The following is a 17,508-nucleotide window of genomic DNA, read 5'->3' as shown; positions in this document are numbered from 1 at the left end:
GCAGCATTGGCACCACCCAGGCCCTCGCACCGCGGGCCTCACTCCAGCCCCACTGCATCGCATCTGTTGTTGATGAGAGCCCCGTGATTTGTATGCATGTCAGTGTCCGAGAAGCACTGACCTAGGACGAACTGTGAGGACGGCAGGCAGGCAGCCTGCATTAGCTGATGGACAGGTGCCATGCCACCAGCCCACTTGGCGGGATTTCAGAGGGGTTATGGGAAGCATGTGCACCCTGTAATCTGTTGAGCGGTTCAGATCCCAGCCCTACCACTTGGGTGTTGTGCCACCTCAGACAACTTGCCTCACCTTTCAGAGCCTCGGCATCTTCATCTGTTAAACAGAAATGATCACACACTCCCTCCTATGAAAATGGGATGAAATAATGTATGTTAACATGGCCTACAGGGGAACTAAACAGTATTACTATGACAATTTCTAAACAATGCCTTATGACAGCTGGCTGTGGTCTTTGCCTAGAGGACATTGGGTGCTGTGGGACATCTCCAGACCACAGCACCTATGCGGTGAATATCTGTGGACCAGGCACCGCCTCCCAGAGTCTGGGACTCTCCAGACTGCGGGCACCTGCCATCGGGCTTCTCTTCAAGTAGAAATTAGCCAGGGCCTTCTTGACTAATTCTACCCCAAGGGAAAACCGACCAGGAGAGCGTATCCCACCCTAAAACGTAGAAATTATGAGTCCCATTTGATAGAGCAAGAAAAGGGAATTGATTGACTCACAACCCACAGCTCATATTCATAGACTTGGTGTTTAGACATAGCTCTTCCTACTACATTATGATTATTGTGGTTACAGTGAGGAGCCCATCATTGTGACTGGGAGTTTAATAATACAAATCTAATGATACTAACCCTGGGGTAGGGTGCTCTATTCTTAATGCACATCCAGGATACATAATCCACTCAGCAAAATAAGGAGTCTCTTGTGTAAACACTTTTGTAACAACTAATGATATCTCTTCAGTTACAATTCCCTGTTATCCCAACAGCCTTGGGGCTCCAACTGGTTTTTGGGTTCTGCTCGGTGCAATTAGGACCTTCTCTCACATAGAATGTTCTTTTTCCTTAAGACAGTGACCAGGGGTTTACCCTGCATGATTAACTTGGTAATATTTCACCCTCATCTTCCTGGGCTAAAAAGCGTCAACATTTTACATCAGGATCTTGATTTACTAACCATCTGCTCAGAAGTCTGTCATCCACAGGGATGATTTCTTACTCCCTTCAGACTGCAAGACTTTGCCAAGGTTCTAGTGAGTCAAGGCCTGACCTTGAAGGCAAAAGGCATACAGTATCTCACTCTAATTGATTTGTCTTCCTGTAAAGGTAGGCAATGAGCCCTTTTGGTTTTTCTTGCCAATTTTTTTTTTTACTCATTGGAGATGTGACTTAAATGCAACCTCATATGGGATCTCTGAGGATTTCTTCACCGAGACTTCATTGTTAGGATCTTTGAGACAGTCATCTCTTAGTCGGAAGGAGCAGAGATTTGCTTGGGTGCCTCTGGGAGGGAAAGAGAGGAGATCAAAGGGGAAGATACACGTGTACGCGCCCCCAGGAAGAGCTGGAGGAGTGAGCAGCAGCAGAGCCACAGGCTGGGCTACCTGTGGGGAACAACTCTTCTTCTCTATCACTCGTTCTTTTCTCAGGACTTCTGCTCTGTCTTCATTTCGAGCAGGTTTAGTGGTGATTTCCTTGTAACCTCACCTCACGTGCTACACCATGGCTGACAGGTCCCTCTATTCCAAGGGGATAGTCCATGAATATTCTTTTCCATGAATATTCTTTTACACTCAGGCCTTACTAACTGCCAACAGCCTCTCAGTCTCCAAAAGGCAAATTCCTAACAGGGAATCGGATCGGCCCAGTTTGTGTTTATAGGCAGACCTTAGGCTGCCTTTGAGTCGAGTGCCGCCCCTGCTCCAGTCCGACTATGGCCTTTTGTCTCCCTCTTTCGGAAGGGACCATAAGTGGACAGATCCCCTGGGAGAGATTATGAGCAGAGAATGAACTTGTTGCTCCAGGGCACATCATTCTAATCCCAGTTTTGTGACCCATGCTTTGGCCATGGGCAGAGCAAATGCGCCAACTTGCCTCGGCCCCAGTAGCACCTGGGAACTCTCCTGTCCCTGGTGACCTCAGGAGCACCCAACACAGCAAGAACGAGTGGGGGAACCAGCAGCACGCCCTCTAAGGAAGGGTGCCTGGCTGTGTTACCCGGGCCCCTCGGTTTTGACCCTCAGGGCTTTTTGTCTGGCTCTCAGGCTCCCCTTCCTTCTGCCTCTGGTTAACCCTGACCTCTGCCTCCTTAGACCCGGCCGAGAATTCCTGGTGCCCAGGTTAAGATCTGCAGTTCCTGGCCTCTGATGCTGGCCCTCGTACCTAACTTCTGTTCCTTTTCATTTCCTCTGTTCGGAAATGCGCCACGAGGACAGGATGCGACAGTGTGGTATCTACCTCGCTTGCGAGCATCCAGCATGACTACAGGTAGCGGGATGGTGCACACAGAATAAACTGACTCTTTCCTCTAGAAATGACGTTATTAGGCTGTGGAATATCAGGTAGCTATCACCACTGAGAAAAAAAAAATGTGTACAAAGAAAGATTCTAAAATAGAATATGAAATGAAAATATTGTAAAGCTGTTCTTATACTAGGAGTCTTCATATCTAAAATATGAGGTATGTGAATTCAGAGAGACAGGAAAATATTTTATTTTTTTATTTTATTTTTTTATTTTTGTTACAGATGTTTCTCCTTTTCCCCTCATTGATACCCTTCCTCCCAGCCCTGTCCGCAGCTTTGTTGTCCATGTTCACTGGTTATGCGTACATGCATATAAGTTCTGTGGTTTATCTCCCCCCCCACACCTCCTCTTCTGGGGATTGTCAGTTTATACCATACTTCCATGTCTCTGGGACTACCCTGTTCTTCAGACTGTTATGTGTAATATATTCCACAAATAAGTGAAATCATATGATATTTGTCTTTCTCTGCTTGGCTTGTTTTGTTTAGGATAATACTTTCCAAGTTCCTCCAGGTCATCTCAAAGGATAAGAGATCTTTCTTTCTTACAGCTGCATAGTACTCCATTGTGTATATGTACCACTGCTTTTTTATTCATTCATCTACTGATGGACACTTGGGTTGTTTCCAGATCTTAGCGATTGTAAATAGTGCTGCTACAAACATGGGGGTACACATATTCTTTCTGATTGGTGTTTCAGGCTTCTTAGGATATATTCCTAGAAGTGGGATCACTGGGTCAAATGGCAGTTCCATTTCTTAATCTTTTGAGGAAACACCATATTGTTTTCCATAGTGGCTGCACCAGTCTGCATTCCCACCAGCAGTGTACTAGAGTCCCCTTTTCTCCACACCCTCGCCAACACTTGTTGTTTGATGATTTGTTGATGGCGGCCGTTCTGACAGGTGTGAGGTGATACCTCATTGTTGTTTTAATTTGCATCTCTCTGATGATTAGTGACGTTGAGCATTTCTTTATATGTCTCTTGGCCATTTGTATGTCCTGTTTGGAGAGGTGTTTATTTAGATCCTCTGCACATTTTTTTTTTTTTTTATTCTCCCCCGAGGACATTTTTCCATTTTTTTTTTTTCAGACAGAGTGGGAGGGTGAGAGAGGAAGAGAGAGAGAGACATTGACGTGAAAGGTTCACATCGAGTGGCTGCCACCCGCATAACCAACCAGGGCTGGGAACAAACTGCAACCAACGTACGCGCCCTTAGCGGGAACTGAACCCAGGTCTCTCTGGACTGCAGGCCAATGCTCTAACCATTGAGCCAAACTGGCCAGGGCTCCTCTGCCCATTTTGTATTTGGATTCTTTGTCTTCCTTTTGTTGAGTTGCATGAATACTCTATATAGTTTGGAAATTAACCCCTTATCTGATATATCATTGGTGATTATGCTCTCCCATACAGTGGGTTGCCTTTCCATTTTGATGGTTGTTTCTTTTGCTGTGCAGAAGCTTTTGAGTTTGATATAGTCCCACATGTTCATTTTTTCTTTTGTTCTTGTTGCCTTAGGTGATGTATCAGTGAAAATTCTACTGCATATGATGCCTGAAATTTTGTTGCCTACATTTTCTTCTAGGATTTTCATGGATTCATGAGTCATATTTAAGTGTTTTATCCATTTTGAGTTTATTCTTGTGTACAGTGCAAGTTGATTGTCTAGTTTCATTTTTTTGCATGTAGCTGTCCAATTTTCCAAACACCATTTATTAAAGAGGCTGTCATTTTACCCCATTGTATGCTCATTTCACCATTATCAAATATTAATCAAGCATAATGTTTTGGGTCAATTACTGGGTTCCCTGTCCTATTCCATTGAACTATGTGCCTGTTCTTGTGCCAGTACCAGGCTGTTTTGATTACAGTAGCTTTGTAGTATAACCTGATATCCAGTACTGTGATCCCACCTACTTTGTCCTTTTTCAAGATTTCTGGGGCTATTTGGGGTCTTTTATGGTTTCATATGAACTTTTGACGTATTTGTTCTAGCTCTGTAAAATATGTTGTTGGTATTTTGATGGGGATTGCATTGAATGTATAGATTGCTTTGAGTAGTATGGACATTTTTTTTTTTTTTTCATTTTAGAAAGAGAATATGAATTTACTCAGGAAACATTTTCAGGTTACCAGGTGGTGCTGCATGATCATTTGAGAGGTTGGTGGTCAGAATTTAAAATGAAAGTTATCTCCAGGAATTGTGTGTGTATACATGACTGGCATCTATCATTCTCTGTGTATTATTTAACAACTTGCTTTTATTGCTTCCGATGTGCTGTACACTCAGTATGCCATGGAATTGAGGCACCCAAGTCTAGGTGACCGCTCCTCCAGTGATGGACAGCGAAGCCATTTCCAATTTTTCACCAGGATAAGGGAAGCCGCAGTAAGGACTCTTTACCTGCTACTTTGGGCACAGAAAACTCTTTCTCCAAGAATGTACTAAGAAGCAGATTTTCTGGGTCATAAAGTAAATGCATTTTAAAGTTCAACAGATCCTTCACTCTCCAGAGGGACTCTCCCAGTTTAAACGCTCACCAGCAGAACATGAGAGTATCCCATATCTTCACCAGCCCTGGGTTTACCAGACTTTCTCTCTTGCTTGTCTGATGGAATCAAAAGTGGTCTCTCATTGTTTTCATTATATTTCCTTAGCTATTAGAAATGTTACATCTTTTCATAGGTTTCTCACCCATTTGGAGGCCTTCCCTTGTGAACTGTCCTCTCATATCCTTTGCCCTGTTTTCTTTTGCGTTGTTCACTTTTCATGTTGATTTATAACAGATATTTATATATTTGGAATATTAATTATGTGTATATTGTAACCATTGCAAATCTTTTCCTTAGTTGGTTGCTAGTTTTTAATTTTGTTTATTGGACATTTTAATAATATTAATTCTTCCAATCCATGAACAAGGTATGCACTTCCACTTTGTTATATCTTCCTCTATTTCTTTTTTCAATATCTTATATTTTTCTGCAAATTGGTCCTTTACTTCATTGGTTAAGTTTATTCCTAGGTATCTTAATTTTTTTTGCTGCAACGGTAAATGGGATTGCTTTTTTAGTTTCTCTTTTTGTGAGTTCCTCATTGGTGTATAAGAATGGCATTGATTTCTTGACATTAATTTTGTATCCTGCTACTTTGCCAAATTCATTTATTAAGTGTAGTAGATTTTTTATGGAGTCTTTAGGGTTTTCTAGGTATAATATCATGTCTTCTGTGAATGATGACAGTTTTACTTCCTCCTTTCCAGTTTGGATCCCTTTCATTTCTTCTTCATGTATGATTGCTGTGGCTAAGACTTCCAGTACTATGTTAAGTAAGAGTGGCGAAAGTGGTCATCCTTCTCTTGTTCCTGTTCTTAAGGAAAATGCTTTTAGTTTTTGTCCAGTGAGTATGATGTTGGCTGTAGGTCTTTCATATATGGCTTTTATTATGTCAAGATATGATCCCCCATTCCCAAATTACTGAGCATGTTTACCAGAAATGTCCTGGATTTTGCAAATGCTTTTTCTGCATCTATTGATATGGCCATATGGTTTTAATCTTTCATTTTGTTTATGTGCTATATCACGTTTATTGATTTATAAATATTGTACCAGCCTTGCATCCCTGGGATGAATCCCACTTGGTCATGGTGAATAATTTTTTGATATATTGCTGGATCTGATTTGCTAGTATTTTGTTCAGGCTTTGGCATCTATGTTCATCAGAGATATTGGCCTGTAGTTTTCTTTCTTTGATGTGTCTTTTTCTGGTTTTGGAATTAGAATTATACTGGCCTCATAAAATGAGTTTGGAAGTCTTCCTTCTTCTTGAATTTTTTGGAATAGTTTGAGGAGAATAGGTGTTAGTTCTTCTTTGAATGCTCAGCAAAACACCCCTGTGAAGCCATCTGGGTTTGGGCTTTTGTTTGCTGGGAGAGTCTTGATTACATCTTCAATTTCCTTTGTTGTTATTGGTCTATTCAAGTTTTCTATCTCTTTCTGGTTCAGTTTTGGGAGACTGTGTTTCTAGAAATTTGTCCATTTCACTTAAATTGTCCAATTTGTTTCTGTATAATTGTTCATAATATTTGTTAACAATCCTTTGTATTTCTGTGGTGTCAGTTATTACTTCTCTTCTCTCATTTCTGATTTTGTGTATTTGGGTTCTTCTCTCTTTTTGTTTCTTGGTGAATCTAGCTAAGGGTCCATCAATATTGTTCATCTTTTCAAAAAACCAGCTTTGTTTAATTGATCCTTTGTATTGTTTTTTTGGTCTCCATGTCATTTATTTCTGTTCTGATCTTTACTAGTTCCTTCCTTCTACTTGCTCTGAGGTTTTCTTTTTATTTGCTTTTTAGTTCTTTAAGTTGTAAGGTTAGATAGTCTATTAGAAATTTTTCCTGTTTCTTGAGGTAGGCCTGTAGTGCTAAGAACTTCCCTCTCAGAACTGCTTTCACTGCATCCCATAGATTTTGTGTTGTTGTGTGTTCATTTTCATTGGTTTTCAGGAAGTTTTTAATTTCTTCCTTGATCTCCATGGTTACCCATTTATTGTTCAATAACACGTTTCTAAATGTCTTTGCATGTCCTTGTTGCAATTGATTTCTAGTTTCATGCCATTGTGATCTGAGAAGATGCTTGATATGACTTCTTCTTGAACTTGTAGAGACTTAGTTTGTGCCCTAACATGTGGTCTATGAGAATGTCCCATGTGCACTTGAGAAGAATGTGAATTTTGCAGTTTTTGGTTGTAATTCTCTGTAGGTATCTATTAAACCCATTTGATCTAGCACTTCATTTAAAGTCTCTGTTTCCTTGTTAATTTTTGGTCTAGGTGATCTATCCAATGATGTCAGTGGGGTGTTGAAGTCCCCTGCTATGATTGTATTGCTGTCAATTTCTCCTTTGAAGTCCTCCAGCAGATTTTAATATATTTTGGTGGTCCTTTATTGGGTGCATATATGTTTACCAAGGTTATATGTTCCTGTTGGATAGATCATTTCAATATTATGTAGTGGCCTTTTTTTATCTCTAGTTATGGTCTTCATTTTGAAATCTACTTTAACAGATATGAGTATTGCTACCCCAACTTTTGTTTGTTTGTTTGTTTGCTTGCTTGCTTGCTTGCTTGCTTGCTTGCTTGCTTGAAAGACATTTTTCCATCCCTTTACTTTCAACTTATATGAGTCTTTGGTTATGAGGTGGGTCTCTTGTAAACAACATATATGTGAGTCATGCTTTCATCCAGTCAGCTACATTGTGTATTTTTAGTGGAGCATTCAAACCATTTACATTTAAGGTGATTATTGATATGTACTTATTTATTGCCATTTTTGTTTAGTGTGGTTATATTTTTCTTTCTATTTCTTCTACTAATTATAGCAGTCCTTTTAACATTGTTTGCTTTGCTGATTTGATGGTTTGATGCTAATATATTCCCTTAGCCTTTTTTTTGTGTGTGTCTGGAAAGCTCTTTATTTGACCTTCTATTTTGAATGATAGCCTTGTTGGCTAGAGTAGTCTTGGATTCAGATCCTTATTTTTCATGACCTTGATTACTTCATGCCATTCCCTTCTGGCCTGTAGTGTTTTTGTTGAAAAGTCAGATGGTATTCTCTTGGGGGTTTCTTTGTAGGTAACTTGTTTTTTATCTCTAGCTGCCTTTAGAATTCTGTCTTTGTCTTTAATTTTTGACATTTCAATTATTATGTGTCTTGGTGTGGGCCTGCTTGGGTTTTTCTTACTTGGGGCTCTCTGTGCTTCTTGAACTTAAATGCCTTCTTCCTTTACCAAGTTAGGAAAATTTTCTGTCACTATTTCTTCAAATATATTCTCTAACCCTTGCTTATTTTTTTCTTCTTCTGGAACTCCTATGATGTGAATATTGTTATGTTTCCAGTTGTCCCACAGTTCTCTTGAGTTGTCTTCCTGTTTTTTAATTGTTTTTTTCCTTTTTGGTTTTCGGATTGATTGATTTTTTCCTACCCTGTCTTATAATTCACTGATCTGGTCCTCAGCTTCCTGTACTCTGATGGTTAGTCCTTCCAATGTGATCTTTATTTCTGCTATGTCATTCTTCATTTCCACTTGGTTGGTTTTCAATGTTTTCATAAATTTACTCATGGTGTTGATGTCCTTACTCATATTGTTGAGCTTCCTTAAGATCATGGCTCTGAACTCTACCTCTGATAACTTGCTTAACTGCATTTCATTTAGCTCATCTTTGGTAGAGATCTCTTGTTCTTTCATTTGATATTTGTTTCTTTGTTTTACCATTTTGGCTGTCTCAGTAGATTTTGGAGCCTGCCAAATCTTCCCTGTGGGCATTGGTGTTCTGCTGTTTGTGGCTCCCTCTACTGGGTTCAGATGAGCTCAGGGCCTTGGAATGTAGCCCTCTGGTGTTCTGTTAATAGGATTTTGAGAGGGTGGGACAGATGCTGGTTGTTAATGAGCCTCAATTTGCATTTTTTTGCTCACCTGGAGGGGGCTGAATCTCTGAGGGAGGAGCTGCTGTTTCTTCTCAGAGCTCTGGAAAGTAGCAAGCTAGCCACTGTCCTTTGTGGCCATGACCCAGCAAAAATTCTGAGCATCCTCCAAATCCTGGGTGTCGCCACAGAGTTCCAGTCCAATCCACCCTTCCTCTTCTGGAGACCAAGGTGAGTGGCTGTAGCTAATCTACTGCTCTATCCTGGCCCTCTGCTCTGTGGAGCTGGCTTGGAATTTTAACCCCAAGGGCATTGCTCATAGCTAAGATTGCTGCTGTCCGTGAGCTCCAGCCCTCCACCCTCTTGCACCTCCACAGATCCTACCAGTGTACCTGGTTATATGGTCCTTTCCTGATGCTTTTCTGTTGCTTTTTTCTGACAATTTGTCTTTATTTTAGTTGTAATTTCTGTTTGGTCTTCGGAGATCGTCTATGTTGCTTCCATTCACTTCACCACCATTTTTTTCAGTCCACAGGGAAATATTTTAAAGAGAAAACATGTTGTTCTGGGGTGTTCACTTTGCACTTTTTCTAAAAATCCTTCCGAGTTTAGGTTGCTGTACTGTGCCTATATTTTGTAGAGAAGTAGGGGGGATGAGAATGGCGTAGCCCTAAGGAACTAGTGCTGAGAGGAAGAGGGTGTTCCTTCTGATCATCCCAGCACAGCTGGACGTGCAAAGTGCCCGCCACTCCCTCTCAGGCCCTTGAAACCTGTAGGAATGCTTCAAGGCGCTTTGCCAAAAGGGATCAATACTTTTTCTTTCAAGTGTGCTTTGTCAATATAATGATGAAAAGGAGGGAGAATGAGGGGCCTGTTTGGAGGGGCAGGGGAGGAGTGTGGGGCTTGGGGTGAAAGAACAGGAGCATTCTGGGCAGGGAGCACCAAGAGGATGAAGCAGATGCCCCACAGGGTGGTGTGCTCGGGACTACTGAGACCCTTGGAGGACACCAGAAGGTCTCACTTGGTGCTCGGGAGTACAACAAACCCACCTCAGAGAGGCTCACATGTTAACAAGATCCCAAGGCCCAGATAACTACATGATAGGGGGCACTCAGGGCAGGGAGGTCAGCCCTCTGGAGCTAATGTCTGTCCAACAACCAGAGTTATTAAAGCAGAATTGCCCAACTGTGCACGGCGCCAGGGACGGTCGCCTCAGGCCTCATCATATCAGCGTCCCTGCACATCAGCTTTCCAGCAAGAAGCTGTGGCTTCTCCTGGTCCGGCCGCACTGACTGCACTGACTGCATTTTTCCCCTTTCACCCTCAATAAAAGGCTAAAAAGAGTGAAACAGTCAGCACAGCTCAGGCTGAGAGTACTATACTGAAAGTGAGGCAATTAAGAAAACATGAACGTGTCCCTGGCTGGTTTGGCTCAGCAGTTAGAGAGTCGGCCCGTGGACCGAAGAATTGCAGGTTTGATTCTAGTCAAGGACACATACCTTGGTCTCGGTTTGTTCCCGGCTCTGGTTGAGGTCATGTGGGAGCCAGCCAGTTGGTGTGTCTCTTTCACATCTCTCTCTCTCTCTCTCTCTCTCTCTCTCTCTCTCTCTCTCTCTCTCTCCTCCCCTACCACTATCTGAAGATAAATGGAAAAAATATCCTCAGGTGAGGATTAAAAAAAATTAAAAAATAAGAAAAGAAAACATGAACATCTTAAATACTGAGAGCTCCAGTTCCCCCACCCCTAATCCAGTATTTTTCCGAAAAAATGGTACAATACTTAAGATCCAGACTGATTAGAGGGGTTAGTTCTTGGGGATCTGAACTGCCGAAGTGGACACGTCTGAACATAACAATAAGGTGACAGCCAGGGTGCAAGTCATCGAGGGACAGCTTCTGAAATGGAAGTCGAAGACCATCATAAACAGACAAGAGCAACTTGAAGGAAACAGAGACTAAGCAGGAAAAAGACACTTTTAAAATACTGTCATCAATGTTCTCAGGGGAGCCTCTGGAAGACGCTTTGACCATGAAACAAGAACAGTGTACTGTGAAAGGGGTCATTCAGTGAACCACCACCACCACCAGTTCTTGGAAATTTCAGTTAAATAGAAGAAAAAGTAATTGATAGATATTTTCAAAGATAATTGAAGGAAAATTCCTAGAAAAAAATAGGCAAAGACAAACATAAAAGAATAAAACTTAGGCAGTCAGTCCAAGAGGTCCAATGCCTAAAAATTCTGAAAAGGAAGAACAAAAAAAAAAAAAATCATGGAAAGAAACAATCAATAGAATAGTTCAAGAAGACCAAAGTTTTCCATTTGAAAAGGCTTACTGAGTGCCCAGAAAAGTAGAGAGACATAGACTCATACAAGGAACATCATTCTGAAATTCCAGAAGAGTTGGCTCAAAGAGTAAAACATATAAACTTCCAGGAGAGAAGAAACAGTCACATGGCAAGGATTAGGAATTAGAATGGCCTCAGGCTTCTCAGAATCAACATGGGAAAGTAGAAGGCAGTTGAGCAATACTTTCCTTCAAAATTCTGAAGGAATATGTTTCCAATCTAGAATCCTATTATAAACCAAATTAGTGTTCGAAAAAAGGGTATCATAGACACTTTCATGATGTAAAATCTCTAAATATTTACTTACCTGAAGCAAGTAGAAAACCTGGGATACAGGAAGCAGTAGATCCAACACAGGTAAGGAGCGAAGGGAATCCACAGGCTGAGGCGAAGGACAATTCCAAGGTGCCAAGTGTCTGCTCTGTGAGGTCAGCCAGTCTACTTTGGAGCAGGTCAGAAGTTCCCATGCGGACTTCTTCAGGGGATAAAATCGACAGAATGTCCATTGCATTTGGATATCCTAAAAGGAGATGTACACAAACGGTGAGGACTTCAGTGTCTGACTGAATTAGTGAAAAAAAACAACATCACAGAAACTAAGCAAAGAAATAAAATAAATACAAACAAACATTATTTACTTTAGGCAAAACCAACAAGATGTAGAAAAGGAAAAACTCTCTTGGGTTGAATAAGACTTACATAGTTTTTATAATAAAATACCAATGTCCTATCTAACTGAATTTATACTATAACTCCATTGGAAGGGTTTGGGGATGGGAAGACTGAACGTGTGTGCAGGAGCAGAGGAAGGAAAGAGAGATAAATCCTCATTCTTTGTAGTGGGGGATCAATACTTATGACAATGCAAGCATATTTTTGAGAAATCATGAGGAAATGTCAAAATAACCAACTAAAAATGTTTGCTCCTGGGAACAGAAAAATGGTAATTGAGGGGGGAGACCGCTTAGGAGTGAGGGACGCTTTCGTTTTCTTTTTTGATAGCAAAGCTAACAAAACTATTTTACGCTTTAGTCCTGGCCGGTTTGGCTCAGCGGTTGGAGCGTCCGCCTGCGGTCCAGAGAGACCCGGGTTCGGTTCCCGCTGAGGGCACGTACCTCGGTTGCAGTTTGTCCCCGGCCCTGGTCGGTCGTGCGGGTGGCAGCCACTCAATGTGTCCCTTTCACATCGATGTTTCCCTCTCTCTCTCTCTCTTCCTCTCTCTCCCTCCCACTCTGTCTGTACAAAAAATGGAAAAATGTCCTCGGATGAGGATAAAAAAAAAAAAAGAACAAAAAACTATTTTACGCTTTAAAGTATTTGCATTTATAACTTGGACTGAAAACAAAAATCTAAAAGTAAAGAAAACTATGAAAGAAAGAAATGAGGGAAAGTTTTGCAATTCATAATGTTATTATAACTTTGAATATATAAAAATGAATCTGTAGACCAATCTCAATTACAGATGGAGAAGTCATGTATAAATATTAACACATCGAATTTAGCAGCATTTTAAAATAATATGCCACCCAGCCAGTTTGGCTCAGTGAATTGAGTGTCGCCCCATGGACAAAGAGGCCCCAGTTTGAGTTCCGGTCAGGGCACGTGCCCCGGTTGTGGGCTTGATCCCCAGTAGGGGGCGTGCAGGAGGCAGCAGATCAATGTTGTTCTCTCACATAGATGTTCCGATCTCTCTCTCTAAAAATTAATAAAAACATATTTAGAAAATAATATGCAAAATCCAAATATATTCAATCTCAGAAATCAAAGAACAAGTAAGCATTTAAAATTGATCAATATAACAAACTGAACTTGCAAATGAAAGGAAAAAACATGTGACCATTTAAATAGATTTGGGAGAATCACTTGATAAACTTCAATACTTGTTCAAGAAATAGACCCTTAGTAAACTAGATCTTGGAGACAATTTCTTTCGTCAATAAAATAAATACTCCAAACTCACATCATACTTTATATTTAATGAGAAACTTTAGAAGCAAAAATTGAGAAACATAACAAGAATACTCATTATCATCACTTCTAAGATTCTAGCCATTACATTAAGATAAGAAAAGAGTTATAACCACTGGAGAGGAAGGAGAGATGTGTTTATTTATAGTGACTGTTTATATAGACAATTGACCAAAATGTACCCAAAACTCCCATAATTAATAAGAAAATGCAACATAATAACTGTATATCATTTTACCATTTAAAAAAATCAATGTTTTTATATATACCAAGAATAAGCTATTTCAAAATGAAATGGAAATAAAAATTCCATTTACAATAGCAAAAAATTTCTGAGGTAGTTAGTACTAAATCAACAAATATGTGTATTATTTTTCTGGATAAAATTTCAAAACATTCTTGAGTCACATAAAAGGTTGTTTGAATTATTAGAAAGTTATGCCAATCAATTGGGAAGCTCAATATCACACATATGTCATTTCTCACGCAATTACCCTATAAACACGAAGAATGTCAGTTAAAATTCCAAGGAAGTTCTTGGCGCTTAGCAAGTTGATCCTAAAGTCCATGCGGAAGAGAAACTGCCCTAAATAGGCAATACAATTTTGGAAAAAACAAGTGTGGAGTTAGTGGTGGTGCTTGCCCTAAGAGACACCAAGGTGCTTTATAAGGGTATACTAATGCAGACAATGCATTAGACACAGAAAGACAGAAAAATAGACCAATAAAACAAATAATCCAGAAACAGAGCCATTAAAAATATAAAATTGATCTATAACAGAGATGGCATTACAAATCAGGGGGAACAAATGGATTATCAAGTAATAAAATGTGGGGACAAGTATTGATCTATATGGAAAAAGGTAAAATTGGATCCCTGTCTTACACACAAATTCCCTATGGATTAAAGAATTAAATATGGGAAACAAAACTTTCGGTCTTTTATAAACAGTACAGAAGAGCAGCACTATGAATGGTGGTAAGACAGGATTATGTAAACAGGACACAAAATGTGACTACACAAAATTTTTTAAATTCTCAAAGATGGATACAGTATGAACAATTAAGGAAACAAGTCACAGGCTGGGAGATAGTACTTGCAATGTACATAAATTACAAAGAGTTGATATCTAGAATCTGTGTACACAACTCTAGAAATATTAAAACACATAACCCAATGAAGAAAATAGCAAATAATAATAACAACCCAGAGAAGAGAAACCTCAAATGAAAACTAGACAAAGAACAACATTTAGCCTTAGTAATAATCAGGGAGATGCAAAACGAGACAGAGACCACTTCTTATCAACCGGACAGGCAAACATTCACAGGCCCGACGCCGTCAAATGACAGCAGACATGTGGGGAACTGGGGGTGTCTCGAGAAAGCTGGTACTCGTGCCCCTTTAGAAGGTAACCTGAAAATATCCAGAAAAGTTGCAAATGTACGTGCCTCATCACCCTGCCCTTCCACTTTTAGTATGAACCCGAGAGAAACAATAACAATCGTGCACCAAGAACCATGCAGAAAAACGTCCATTCTAGCATGACTTGTAACAGTGAAACAGTGAAATGCGATCTTGGCTAACAATGGCCATCACCCTTTGACCAAAACATAGATGGCAAGACATACCCTGTGTGGCTGGCTTACATATCTCCAGTGCAGCAGCTCGAGAGTTGAGGTCCAGTGTCATGTGAACAGACCCGAAAAAACCTTCCTATTCCACGTCACAGTTATGTGCCTGTTCTCAAAAGGACAAAGCCATATCGTCATTTCAAACAGAGCTCAGACACCCCAATAGTGACTGATATAAAGTTCAATTTTGCCAATTTAAGAGAATACACGTGTCATCTTTTTGGATATCAATCAGCAAAGATTGACAACAATGTTAATCAAATGTTTATTTGTCAATTGTAAAAATGTCTCTTAATTTTGTGCGTTTGCACGTAGTGAGAGCTACAGGTTCTGCAAGTGTGAATGTGGTTGGAAATCATCGATACGGGCCTATTATTCCCTGATGACCAGTGGGCTCCTCTGAGCAGCCCCTGGTGACACATTCTCCTTTGAACACTTAGTACTTTTGGCAAGAGCCACCACTTGGACCAGGCATCTGTGCTTTCCAGAGGCTCTGAACATCTGTCCAAATTGTGGCACAAAACCTGCCTGTCCCAAACTGACCTGATTACTCATTTATAAACATACAAATAGATGATGGGGGGAAATCATCCTTGTCCTCCACAAGGGACTGTTCATTACACTTCCCATCAGCTCTGCGGCTGGCTTGCATTTCTGGGGAGACCTGGAGCGCTTTTCAAAGGGCAGCCTTAACAAACACCACATTACCACTTTGGATGCAGCAAGGACATAATAAGCCTGGAAGAAAAGAACAGTCTTTGTCCCTCCTATTCAGAGATGATTCGTGTATGTAACATGAACACGTCGTCCAGAGGGCTAGTTCTTTGATGTGTGTTTCCTGCTTCCTCTTTTAATGAGCAGCCCAGGTTTCCTTGTGTACCGTGGGCTTTGTGAGCCCCCAAATGGTTTCTAGGGAGCTGCCAGTAGCATTAGCTGGTTTGGTAAAGCCTTTGGACACTTGCCCAGTTTCCACTTTACCTTCAGATGAGGAGGAACCCGGTTGAAAGCCCTGATCAGACTCTGCTTCCTGGAGTTTTTATAAAAGCTCAAGGGCAGCCGGAGAAGAATGGAATTTTTGTTCAATTGTCAAATCAAATCCAAGTAATGGGAAGTTGGTAGTCCTTACTGTTAAGCATGAGCATCTCTCTTTGTGCAAAGGATGCTTTATTTAGAGTTGAGTTTTTCCTCTTTAAGACAAAGTCAATCTATCTACTAACAAGGATGGAAACATTTAGAAAGTATCTCGTGCAGACCCCTGGCAGTAAGTGGTAAAGGGCGTGGACAGCCTGCCTCCCAGCCCTGCCTGGCATACTTCCTGTGTGGTCCTGCATGGTTTACCAAACCTCTCAGCCTCAGTGCCTTCATCTGTAAAATGAGGATCATACTACCTACCTCACAGGGTTGTTGTGAGAACTGAGTGAGTCAATACATGAAAAGGGCTTGGAATAGTGCCAAGCACATGGCAAACGTTCCACAAGTGTTGGCTACTGTGAAACCCTGGTGCTGTGCTACTCATTTGGGGATAAAAGAAATTATACAGCACTGTTGCTTCCCTCAAAGGTGTTTAATGGAAGGAGACAAGCACTATTCACAGGAGATAATTAGAACACAAAACATTCCGTTGTCAGCCGCATATGCTGCGGTAAACCGCTCAACAGTGTGATGCAGACGGTCCAGAAACAGGATCGCGTCTGCTGACATTTCAGCCACGTGCTTCTCAGAGGTAACAGAGCGCCTGGATCCGAGAGCAACGGAAACAGGAGGAAAACCTCACAGAGAAGAGAGAGCTTCACCTGGGCCTCGAAGATTCAGTGAGATACAGACAGGTAGAAGGTCATTTGGGAAGTAAGAACCACGTGAGAGAAGAGACAGATGGTATAAATTTGGTGTGTTAGGAACCGAAAAGCAACCTTAAAAATGGGATTTGGGAAACTCAGTGGCAGCACTAGCTCAAAACTGTGCCCCTGCGAGGCATGTGTCCATTGCTCTTCCATCAGAGGCCGAAGTCTCTGCCCATGTTATTTCCTTCCCCCTACCCTTTACCCAGCAGACCCGACGCTTCCCTTTGTGGCTACAGGTGGAATCTTCTCCTAGCTGAACAGCCTCTGGTCTTCATTATAAAAATCTCTCCCACCTGAACATGGTCCCTGGCATCCATTCCCAGGACGGTGCTCTTGTCGGAGCAGATGAATGTAGAGGAAACACAGCGCTCATCAGTGATACGCCCTGTCAGTGGCCGCACGAAAGCATGTTTTAACAGGGAACCCATCGCAAATCTTTGTCATGCTCCCTTCACTTGGACATGTAATCAGTGTTAAATTCTCTTAGGATTATTTGTAATTGCTATTGTCTTATAATGTCCTCATCTGATCTACAGGTAAAAGATGAGGAAATTTTCAAAGAGAGAACTCCCTCCACGCAAAAAGTGAACATCTGAACACAACTAAGCTGTTTCCTTTCCCACATTTTCCTCTCATTGAAAATGTCATGTTCGTTACGTATCTTGAGTGAAAACAGGAAACAGCTAGACATGTGCAAGGTGTGAGAGGAGGGCTGGAGGTTTGCTTCCTGTGAGCCCGAGAGTGGTG

Source organism: Molossus molossus, unplaced genomic scaffold (assembly GCF_014108415.1).
Source record: "Molossus molossus isolate mMolMol1 unplaced genomic scaffold, mMolMol1.p scaffold_m16_p_1, whole genome shotgun sequence".
Lineage (NCBI taxonomy): Eukaryota > Metazoa > Chordata > Mammalia > Chiroptera > Molossidae > Molossus > Molossus molossus.
Note: the sequence above shows the minus strand (reverse complement) of the source record.